The sequence below is a fragment of the Schistocerca americana genome, chromosome 6 (genome assembly GCF_021461395.2).
Source record: "Schistocerca americana isolate TAMUIC-IGC-003095 chromosome 6, iqSchAmer2.1, whole genome shotgun sequence".
Lineage (NCBI taxonomy): Eukaryota > Metazoa > Arthropoda > Insecta > Orthoptera > Acrididae > Schistocerca > Schistocerca americana.
In genome coordinates this window covers 180,002,562-180,015,332 of record NC_060124.1, presented here as the reverse complement: position 1 = coordinate 180,015,332, position 12,771 = coordinate 180,002,562, and positions in this window count along the sequence as shown.

The window sequence follows — 12,771 nt, the reverse complement described above, 5'->3', positions numbered from 1 at the left end:
AAATTACTTATCAACCTCTTCGACCAGTTACGTGAAAGTGCTAGTGTTAAACGTAGACAACGTACCAGAAGGAAACAAGTGACTACGGAAAAGGAAAAATTAATGTTCATACTGCTGTTGCAGTTGATCCGCACGTTAGCTCCCACGCTATCGCAAAAGGAAGTGACATGAGTGAGGAAAGTATCCTACGAATTCTCCTTCGACATCGGTTCCATCCCTGTCACATCTCTCTCCATTAAGAACCGCATGGAAACTATTATGAGAATCGTTTTAGCTTCTGTAATTTAAGACAAGATTCAGCCACATTTACGAATCATGGCCACGTAAACCGCCGAAACATGAACTATTGGTCTGTTGACAAGCCCCGTTGGCTTCATCAGGTGGAACGCCATCATCCATGTGGTGTAAACGTGTGGTGCAGGATAGTAAACCATCAGCTCATAGGCCCGTGTTTCATAGACAGAACACTGAACGCGCACAGTTATCGCAGTGTCCTAACAGGCCATCTTCCACGGATGTTAGAAGACGTTCCTCTGCAGACTAGGAGGAACCTGTCCCAAAAGTAAACCATAAAATGTCAGTAGGCTTAGATGAAGTATCAGTGTGTGTACTGAAACAATGCATGGAGATTATACACGGCCCCTTAGCAAATATAATAAATGAATCCTTCACATAAGGGACATTTGCAAAGTAGTTAAAACAGGCAAGAGTTGTACCTTTGCTTAAGAAAGGTAATGCAGAAGACATAGAGATTTACCGGCTCATTACCGTGCTGTCACGATTCTCAAAAATAATAGAAGCAATTATGAAAGACAGATTAATGAATTACCTGAATAAATACAATCTTTTAAGGGAATCACAGTTTGGTTTCCGAAGTGGCAAAAATACAGAGTCAGCCAAACAGAATTTACAAAGGTTGTACTTGATGCTCTTGACAAAGTGACTGTGTTGGGGGCATATTTTTCGATCTTTCTAAGGGCTTTGATACAGTTGACCACAAGATTCTATTAAATACTCGTAAATTAGAAACATTAGGGATAAGAGGGATAGCTAATGACTGGTTTCGATCATACCTAGCAGATAGGATACAAAGAGTAGAGATGACACAAACTTCAAAGAGATCTAAACATTTAGTAAATTATTTATCAGAACCAGAATACATTAATATAGGGGTTCTGCAAGGTAGCATGTTAGGACCAATACTGTTCCTGATATACATCAACGACTTCCCCAATAGTGTTACTCATGCTAAAAAAACTCTCTTTGCTGATGACAGCAGTATTATATTCACTGAGAAAACAAGAGAACTCCTTGCAGAGAAAGCAAATGAAGCTCTCAAAGAAGTTTACGATTGGTCAATAAGTAATAAGGTGACACTGAACATAAGGAAAACTAATGCCATGAATTTCAGTTTGAAGAGGAAAAATGACAATGTTAAATTAAATGTAGATAGCACCTCTATAGACTGTGTAACAAATGCAAAATTTCTAGGAATGAATTGATTTTCAGTGGAAGTGGTGTCAACACACAAGGGTACTTGCAAACAGAATGTCATCAGCATGTTATGCCCTTAGAACCCTATCATCAGTGTCTTTTAGTTGCATACAATTCATATGTACACTCAATATTTAGCTATGGCAGTCTTTTTTGGGGAACAAATGCACAACATATGAACACAATTTTCAAACTCCAGAAAAGAGCCATAAGAGTCATAACCATAAATAGTAGTCAAGCTCATTATAAAGATCTGTTCAAAACACTGTGGATTCTAACTGCTCCATGTGAATACATGTACCAGTCAGTTGTACACATCAAAAATAATATTGGTAATTACTGCACTAACAGTTCTGTCCACGACCATGGAAGAAGAGCTAAACTGAGCTTGCTTCTAGCAAGAAAAAATAAACATAAAACTCAGATCAGTATTTTTACCAAGGAATAAAACTGTACAATAAATTACCAAAAGAGACAAAAGAAATTGCAAAAATACACTTATTTAAAAAGGCAGCTAAGAAGTACCTCTTATGCAATACATTTTGTGTATTTAAGGATTACTTGGATAAAACAGAGTAGTGCTTTGGTAAAAATTTTTGTACAAAATAATAATAATAATGACTATAAAACATCCAACATTCCGCATAACACCTTCACACTGCGCTTTTTCCCTTCTTTTTTCCTTTTCTAGAAAAACTTACCCCAAGCTATGCATTGCACAGTACTAACACCTCTTCCTATTTCTGAGCTCTACATCTCACTCATTATAGAGGGATGCTGACTCAGTTTTTCCTGGATAGCAAATGGGAAGTTGTGGTACAGAAAATGGCCCAGAGGTCACCGGTGTGTGTGTGTGTTTGTGTGTGTGTGTATGTGTGTGTGTGAGTGTGTGTGCGTGATTGTATGTGTGTGTGTCTGTTTATGTGTGAAGTGAGTGAAGTGTTACGAAACAATGTGTGTATAGTGTGTGCAGTGACTGATAGTGAGATATGAGTGAACAGTGTGGCATTACATTGTTTAATAAGTTATTTGTAAAAAAAGTATTTTATACCAGGACCAAATCAAATTATTGTCTCTAACTAGAAGTGTCTAAATGTATGTGTAAACGAATTAGCTTATTTTAAAAGGGTCTAAACTTGTAAATACTTTGACATGTCCTATATCCTTGTAAAAGAAATAGGATCTATGGATGAATAAAGCTACTACTACTGCTACTACCACTACTACCTGTGGTACCAACATGAGGACTGTCTAGCCCATAGCGCACGAAGTAGTACAGCATATCTTCACGAATTGTTTCCATATCGTTGGATTGGATGGAGAGGACCTGTACCTCGTCGGCCCTTTCCCCGAATTTGACGCCTGTAGATTTTTTTCTCTAGAGAAAACCAAAAGACGCTGTCTACAAGGATATACCAACCACATCCGATGATATGCAACTGCGTATTACTGCAGCTGCCCGGACATCTCCGCTGAAATGCCAGCACGTGCACGCTAGTCGTTCCATACCAGACGGGAAGCGTGTACTGCCGCTACCCGTTGTCATTTTGAACACAGAATGTGAAGGTCAATTATTTCGTCACTTGTCTGAATCCAGGTAGCTAGCGTATCCACTTTGTTTGATGTGTGCTACCACAGGTATTGTTGAAGTGTCGATGTGGGAAGCTTTCAAAATCCGATATCTCGTAACGGGCTCGCACTATAAGCCTGCAACAAACAGCACTGACGTCCTGATTTGTCCTAGTTTTAGTTTGCTAATGCCAATAGTCATTGTTCGATATAAAGAATATGTTTGGACAAAAAATATACATTCTAAATATTATTAGAATCTGTTGACTGGGTAAATATACGAGCCCCTGACTACCAATCCATTGTGTGAAAACCGCACATCAACAGCACTTTACAACTCCGCAGTACCTGCTGTGCAAGTTTTAGGTGATTCACCCTATATACACTATGTGATCAAAAGTATCCGGACACCACCAGAAACATACAATTTTCGTATTAGGTGCATTGTGCTGCCACCTACCACCCGGTACTTCATATCAGCGACCTCGGTAGTCATTATCCACAGTGACAGAGCAGAATGGGTCACTCCGGGGAACTCACGGAGTTCGAACGAGCACAGGTGATTGGGTATCACTTGTGTCACACGTCTGTACTCGAGATTTCCACACTCCTCAACAGGAAAAGTGAAGGGACACGTACAGGACAAAAGCGTAAAGGCCGACCTCGTTTGTTGATTAACAGAGACCGCCGACAGTAGAAGAGGGTCGTAATGTGTAATAGGCAGACATCTATCCAGACCATCACACGGGAATTCCAAACTGCATCAGGATCCACTGCCAGTACTACGACAGTTATGCGGGTGGTGAGAAACTTGGATTTGGCTGCACGTAAGCCACACATCACGACGGTAAATGCCAAACGACTCCTCGCTTGGTGTAAGGAGCATAGCCATTGGACGATTGAACAGTGGAGAAACGTTGTGTGGACTGATGAATCACGGTACATAATGTGACGATCCGATGGCAGGGTGTGGATATGGCGAATGCCCGGTGAACGTCATCTGCCATCGTGTGTAGTGGCAACAGTAAAATTCGGAGTTGGGTTGGAAGTCATTAAAGCAAAGACATTTTCCGTCGCGGCGAGATCTATTTACGAAATTTCAGTCACCAACTTTTTCTTCCGAATGTGAAAATATTTTGTTGAGCCCAACCTACATAGGTAGGAATGATCATCAAAATAAAATAAGAGAAATCAGAGCTCGAACAGAAAGGTTTAGGTGTTCGTTTTTCCCGCGCGCTGTTCGGGAGTGGAATGGTAGAGAGATAGTATGATTCTGGTTCGATGAACCCTCTGCCAAGCACTTAAATGTGAATTGCAGAGTAATCATGTAGATGTAGATGCAGATGTAGATGCACGGCCTGTGGCGAAGTGGTTACACCGCAGTAACATACCTGTAATGGACTGGCCTGCACAGGGCCCTGACCTGAATCCTACAGACAACCTTTGGGATGTTGTGGAACGCCGACTCCGTGCCAGGCTTCACCGACCGACATCTATACCTCTCCTCACGCAGTACTCCGTGAAACGTGGGCTGCCACTCTCCAAGAAACCTTCCAGCAACTGACTGAACGTATGCCTGCGAGAGTGGAAGCTGCCATCAAGGCTAAGGGTCGGCCAACACCATACTGAATTCCAGCATTACCAGTGGAGGCCCCACGAACTTCTAAGCCATTTGCAGCCAGGTGTCCGGATACTTTTGATGATATAGTGTACCTCCGAAAGTGTTCCTGGTACAGATGCCGGTCTATCATTTCTGGCTCGCACAGTGTGCCATGAATTTTTCCACAGAAGTGATAGATTCCAAAATAAAAGGAAAAATTTTGCGAGGTGTCGGTATTCTCCTAGTCTCCGCTATAGAACGGTGCTGCGTCTTACCCTTCGCGAACACAGTAGCGGTGGACACCGCGTCCCACCGGGTCGCCGCGACGACCGCACTGCGGCATTCAACAAAACGCCGCGCGACACTTCCTGATTACCACTTTATGTCCGCCCGACCTCGGCTGCCGCTCGAGAATTTTTATCTTTTTAGCTCTCCCTCCAAACTACTTTATGTCCGGAGACGCTGTTATTTTGCTCGCGTTGTCGAGGAAGTGATTTCGAAGTTTCTTCATTGTAACTTTGAGCGGCTGTGCTATATATATATAGCCGGCCAGACGCGTGCCGAGAAAGGACTGGATCTGCGGTTTCACTCCGTCTTCCCTCCCTCCACTCTTTTCTTGCGCCCGCTTTCTCTCGCCCTCGCCTAATTTTGCTTCGCCTTTCTTTCCCACGGCGCGGGCCTCCCTCCTCCGCGTCCGCGGTCGCTTATACGGTATAAAGTCTTCCGCAGACCGCCTGCCAGCTCCCGGGCGCCGCTGGTAATCTGTCTCATTGTGCGCGGCCCGGCGGGGATTCGATTTGGGAGCGGCCGCGCCGCTTACATTTTCATTCATCCCTGTCTCGCCTCGTACGGCTTGCGAGGAAAATCCCTACGTGTGATCAGTCGCCCCAGGACGATCTGCGGCTGTGCCGCCGTAGTGCCTTACATTTTAGCGGAGTGGTATTTTTAATTTGTTCTATACCAGTTTCTCTTCTCTGAAGACTCAAGCGTACGTCAACACAATCTGTATCACGAAGAATCTCAATAGCTCGTCGCTATCAGCTAAAAGTTTCAGCTTTACGAATCCGTGTATATATCCCGGTTCCCAAGAAAGCAGGTGCTGACAGGTGTGAAAATTACTGAATTACCAGTTTCATAAGCCACGGCTGCAAAATACTAACACGAATCCTTTATAGAGGAACGCAAAACTACTGGAAACCGATCTTGGGGGAGATCAGTTTGGATTCCGGAGAAATGTAGGAATACGCGAGGCAATACTTACCCTACCACTTCTAATAGAAGATAGGTTAAGGAAAGGCTGCAAAATACTAACACGAATCCTTTACAGAGGAACGCAAAACTACTGGAAACCGATCTCGGGGGAGATCAGTTTGGATTACACGAGGCAATACTTAGCACTTGTGATAGAACATAGACTAAGGAAAGGTAAACCTACTTTTATAGCCTTTGTAGACTTAGAGAAAGCTTTTGACGATGTCAACTGGAATATTATCTTACAAATCCTGAAGGTGGCAAGGGTGGGAGCGAAAGGCTATTTACAATTTGTACAGAATCAAGATGTCATAACAGTTGGGGGGCACGAAATGAAGCAGTGGTTGGGAAGTGAGTGAGACAACGTTGTAGCCTATCTCCGATGTTATTCAATCTATATATTGAGCAAGCAGTAAAGAAAATAACAGAAAAATTCGGAGTAGGAATTAAAATCCATGTAGAAGAAATAAAAACTTTGAGGTTTGCCGATGACATTGTAATTCTATCAGAGACAGCAAAGGACCTGGAAGAGCAGTTTAACGGAATGAACAGTGTCTTGAAAGGAGGGTATAAGATCAACAAAAGCAGAACGAGGGTAATGGAAAGTAGTCGAATTAAATCAGGCGACGCTGAAGGAACTAGATTAGAAAATGAGGCACTTAAAGTGGTGAATGAGTTTTGCTATTTGGAAAGCAAGATAACGGATTGTGATCGGAGTAGCGAGGATATAAAATGTAGACTGACAATGGCAAGAAAAGCGTTCTTGAAGCAGAGCAATTTGTTAACATGGAATATAGATTTTAGTGTCAGCAAGTCAATTCTGAAAGTATTTGTATGTATTGTAGCCATGTATGGAAGTGAAATATGAACGGTAAACAATTTAGACAAGAAGAGAATAGCTTTTGAAATGTGATGCCACTTGTCTTAACAGATGTCCTATCATCCTGTCCCTCCTCCTTGTCAGCGTTTTTGCTTTCCTTTCCGATGCTGCGCAGTACCTTCTAACTCCATACCTTATCAGTCCACCTAATTTTCTACATTCTACTGTAGCACCACATCTCAAATACTTTTTCCCTACTGTTCCGGATTTCCCACAGTCCATGTTTCACTACCATGCAATGCTTTTTTCCAAACGTACATTCTCAGAAACTTCTCCCTCAAATTAAGACCTATGTTTGACAGTAGTAGACGTCCCTTGGCCAGGAATGCCCTTTTTGCCAGTGCTAGTCTGCTTTTGATGTCCTTCTTGCACCGTCCGTCTTTGGTTATTTTGCTGCCTAGGTAGCAGAATTCCTTAACTTCATCTGCTTCGTAACCATCAATCCTGATGTTAAGTTTCTCGCTGTTCTCATTTCAGCTGCCTTTCCTTACCTTCGTCTTTTTCGATTTACTCTTAATCCATACTCTGTACTCATCAAACTTTTGATTCCATTCAGCAGATCATGTAATTCTTCTTCTCTTTCACTCAAGATATCATATCATCAGCGAATCGTTCATAGATAATTTTTCACCTTGAATTTTAATTCCACCCCTGAACTTTTCTTTTATTTCCATCATTGCTTCTTCTATGTACAGATTGGACCCCTTTTTAATCCGAACACTTCGTTCTTGGTCAGTCACTCTTATTATTCCTTCGTAGCTCTTGTAAGTATTGTATATTGCCCATCTCTGCCTACAGCTTATCCACTTTGCATTGTCGAACGCCTTTTCCAGGTCAACAAATCCTAAGAAAGTGTCTTGCTTTTTCTTTAGTCTCGCTTCCATTATCAACCAAAACGTCGGAATTGCCTCTCTGATGCCTTTACCTTTCCTAAAGCCAAACTGATCGTCATCTAATACATCCTCAACTTTCCCATTCTTCTGTATATTATTCTTGCCACCACCTTCGATGCATGAGCTGTTAAACTGACTGTGCATCAATTCTCGCACTTGTCAGTTTCAGTCTTCGGAACTGTATGAGTGATAATTTTCCGAAAGTCAGATGATATGTCGCCAGACTCATACATTCTACACATCAGCTTGAATAGTCGTTTTGTTCCCACTTCTCTCAATGATTTTAGAAATTCTGATGGAGTGTTATCTATCCCTTCAGCCTTATTTGGTCTAAGACCTCCAAAGCTCTCTTAAATTCTGATTTTAATACTGGATCCCCAATCACTTCTCAATCGACTCTTGTTTCTTTTTCTACCATATCAGACAAATCTTCCCCCTTATAGAGGCCATTAATATACTCTTTCCGCCTCTCCGGCCTCTCCTCTGCATTTGACAGTGGAATTCCCGTTGCACTCTTAATGTTGCCACCCTTGCTTTTAATTTCACCGAAGGTTGTTCTGGCTTCCGTATATTCTGAGTCAGTACATTCGACAATCATCTCTTTTACGATTTCTGTACATTTTTCATGAAGCCGTTTCCCTGCACTTCCTATTTTTTTCATTCGTCAGCGACTTGTATTTCTGTATTCCTGAATCTCCCCGAACATTTTCGTTCTTCTTTCGTCGATCATGGAAAGTATTTCTTCTGTTGCCCATGGTTCCATCGCAGTTACCTTCTGTGTACCTATGTTTTTCTTTCCAACTTAGCGACACCATAAGGCACTCACGACTCCACAGGACACTGTTCTGGTCAAAACTGATACTTGCAACATATTGAGGACATTGCGCAAGTGCCTTTGGTGGAAAAGTGGCACAGCGCAACCTGCAGGCTTGCTTTGCGTCAGGATTTATATTCAGGTATGTATTTCTCTCGGTGTTTTCGTATTTTGCTTGAATCTCCTATATCTACACCCACATTCTGCAAGTTATTGTGAAGGACGCGGCAGAGACTACGTCCTCTTTTTACCGCATGTTGTATTCTCTTACTAAAGGATTCGCGAAGAGAGAGAGAAAATAATGACACATTATAAATCTCCGTGTGAGCTGCTATTAGTTTAAATATGTAGTCCCTACGAGAGCAATACTGTATCGTATTAATGTATTTTTCACTTAAAACTGGCTCTTGGAAATCAAGCAGGCTTTCGCTGCGCATATGTCGTCTGCCTTCAATCATCTGATTCTGGAATTTCAGTGCCAGTGTGACGTATCCCTGAATTAAATAGCCACGTGATATTTTTTGCTCCACATGTTTGTATACAGGTTATGTCTTACTATAGGTACAAACGAAAGGGGCGAGTAGAAGACAACAGAAAAGCAAAAAATACTACTGAACATCGACCCGGGAAGCCAAAGTGGACCCGATACGACATATTACGACTGATTCGAAGAACACTTTGTAACAGAGTCCCCGGGGATCCAGAATGCAGATAGACACTTGAGGACAAACACTATAGAACAAGTGTTGCACGTGGCCGCCGCCCACGTGGAGACGGCCTTCAGCACCTCCCCTCATCGATGCCAGCACTCGTTCAAAAATCCCAGGCGCGTTCCGGATGCATTGGCGAACATCCACCACAATGCGTTCCCTGTGTCCATCGACTCTGTCAACGTGGCTAGAATACATTTAAGTATTTCCACATACAAAAAAAAAAAAAAAAAAAAAAAAAAAACCGACGCATTCAAGTCGAGGTACCAGAGCGCCCTCGAGATTGTCAAAGACTCGTATTAAGTATTCCAGAAGAGCGACACGAAAGTGTGCCAGTGCACCATCAAACGTGTATCGCATATGCATCCTCTGACCATAACGCACGTCATCCAGACAGGTATGAAAAGTGTTGTGACAATGTCATAACTACACTTGTGCATGCCATTTCAGAGAAGCCATCAGTTTCCGGACCTGTGTTTTTTATGATTATTTCCTAGTTTGATTGTCCTTTATTAGCTCCTTTCGTTTGTACCTATAATAGTAAAAACTACAGAAGATTGTATCTCCAGTTAGCTCTGTTAGCTATGGTGCGTTCTACAAGTGAACCGAGTTCTGCCAAGTCCTTTACCAATGACTGAGCCTATGCAATCATTCCAGATTATGATCTTTTATATGTTGGCAGCTGAGTCAGCAAAAGTAACGTAATGAATCAATTAAAATCTGAATTCCAGCCACACATGATGTTACCGAGGGGGGTGGGTATCCGTTAGCATACTGAACCACGCATTCTGGCAGATGACGGTTGAAATCAGCGTCCGACCATCCAGATTTAGGTTCTCCTTGATTTCTCTAGATCGCTTAATGCAAGTGCCGGATGTTTGTGCCCGTCCTCAAACAAGCGATCAGTGTTTGTACTCCGCTTCTGAGGACCACGTTCTCGACGTGATGTTGACCGCTATCTTCCGTCTTACCTCCATGGACCTTGTTCACAAACTCTCTCGTTGAAGTTACATCGACTGCTGTCGGAAGCTACTTACCGATACCAAAATCGTGATTACAGTACATGGTCAGCTCCCTCGTGCCTTCGAGATCGGAGATTTCCTAGTGATAGAACAAATATAAATGTTTCATTAAACACTATTGGCGCCCTTAGTTTATACCGCTGAGGTAAATGTTGAGTTAACTTTTCCACTTCCACTCATCAGATTTGGGTCAAGGATGATTACTCTGACTTTACAAGCGGCTTCAAAGAGCCACCTATCAGGCATTTATAGTAGTGATAGAAGCTCCCCATTATCCCAGCTTGCTCAACAGCTTGCGCGTAAATCTCATGCAAGACCTCGTACCTACTAAGATATTCATTTCTGACTGTTGGTTCTTGTGTGAAAACTGTATAAGAGTCTTCATAGTTGGTATAATTTTGAGCCTAGAGATTATTTATTTACTTATTTACACGTCAAGTTACGTAGGACCAAACTGAGGAGCAAATCTCCAAGGTCATGGAACGTGTCAGTACATGAAATTGCAACACAAAAGTAATAACAGATAACAGATAAAAATAAATGTTTATGAACCCGAGAAATATCATTCAATAAGTTTAAATAAACTGAATCAACAATACAATAAGAATCAGCTTAATTTTTCAAGAAACTCCTCGACAGAATAGAAGGAGTGACCCATGCGGAAACTCTTCAGTTTCGATTTGAAAGCGCGTGGATTACTACTAAGATTTTTGAATTCGAGTGGTAGCTTATTGAAAATGGATGCAGCAGTGTACTGCACATCTTTCTGCACAAGAGTTAAGGAAGTCCGATCCAAATGCAGGTTTGATTTCTGCCGAGTATTAATCGAGTGAAAGCTACTTATTCTTGGGAATAACAAGAAATGACAGTAAGGAATATATACACTGAGAGGTCAATGTCAAAATACCCTAACTCGTGAACAGGGGTCGACAAGAGGTTCATGAACTCACACCACTTATTGCCCGAACTGCCCGTTTCTGAACCAAAAATATCTTTTTAGAATGGGAAGAGCTACCCCAAACTATAATACTGTACGACATAAGCGAATGAAAATATGCAAAGTAAATTTTCGTGTCGAACGATCACTCACTTCTGATACTGTTCGAATAGTAAAAATGGCAGTATTAAGTCTTTGAACAAGATCCTGAACGTCGGCTTTCCACGACAAGTTACTACCTATCCGAACACCTAGAAATTTGAACTGTTCAGTTTCGCTAATCACATGCCCATTCTGTGAAATTAAAAGATCAGGTTCTATTGAACTGTGTATTAGAAACTGTGAAAACTAAGTCTTACTGTGATTTTGCGTTAGTTTGTTTTCTACAAGTCATGAACTTAGATATGTACTGCACTGTTTGAAAACGAGCGAATGTTGCACACAACATCCTTTACTATCAAGGTAGTGTCATCAGCAAACAGAAATATTTTAGAGTTACCTGTAATACTAGAGGGCATGAACAGGAGTGGCCCCAACACTGATCCCTGGGGCAGCCCCCATTTGACAGTACCCCACTCAGATCCCGCATCACAGCCGTTTTGAACATTGTTACTAACGACATTTTGCTGCCTGTTGCTAAAGTAAAAGGTGAACCAATTTTGAGCTATTCCCCATATTCCGTAATGGTCCAGATTATGGAGCAATACTTTGTGATCAACATAATCAGATGCCTTAGTTAAATCCAAAAATATGCCAGGCGTTCGAAACCATTTGTTTAACCCATCCAGTACCCGCAGAGAAAAAAGAATATAGCATTTTCAGTTGTTAAACGAAATGTACATTTGATAGCAAATCGTGTGATGTAAAACGATTAATTATCCTTACATACACAACCTTTGCAATAACATTTGTAAACACTGATGGCATAGAAACATGTCTAAAATTATCTACTTTATCCCTTTCTCCCTTTTTATAAAGGGACTTTACTACTGAGTACTTTAACGCTCAGGAAACTGACCATTCCTAAAGCAAAAGTAGCAAATATGGCTAAATACAGGGCTAACATGTGCAGCACAGTACTTTAATATTCTGCTAGACACTCCATCATAACCATGAGAGTCCTTAGTCTTCAGTGATTTAATTATTGACTCAATCTCCCTGTTGTCTGTATCACAGAGGAGTATTTCAGACATTAATCTCGGAAAGGCATTTGCCAAGAAAGTTACATGATTTCCGGTAGAAACTAAATTTTTATTTAATTCACCAGCAATGGTCAGAAAATGATTGTTAAATACTGTACATATATCAAATTTATCAGTAACAGAAATATTATTAATGCGAACTGACTTTATATCGTAGACCCTGTGCTGCTGACCAGACACTTTCTTCACAGCTGACCATGTGGTTTTAATTTTATCCTGTAAATTAGCTATTCTATTTGCATACCACATACTCTTTGACTTCCTAATATCATTTTTTCAGCACCTTACAGTACTGTTTGTAAAGGGCTACTGTAGCTTGATTGTGACTACTTCTACCATTTTGCTATAATTCCCGCTTTTTTCTACAAGATATCCTTATCCCACTAATCAGCCTCCCGG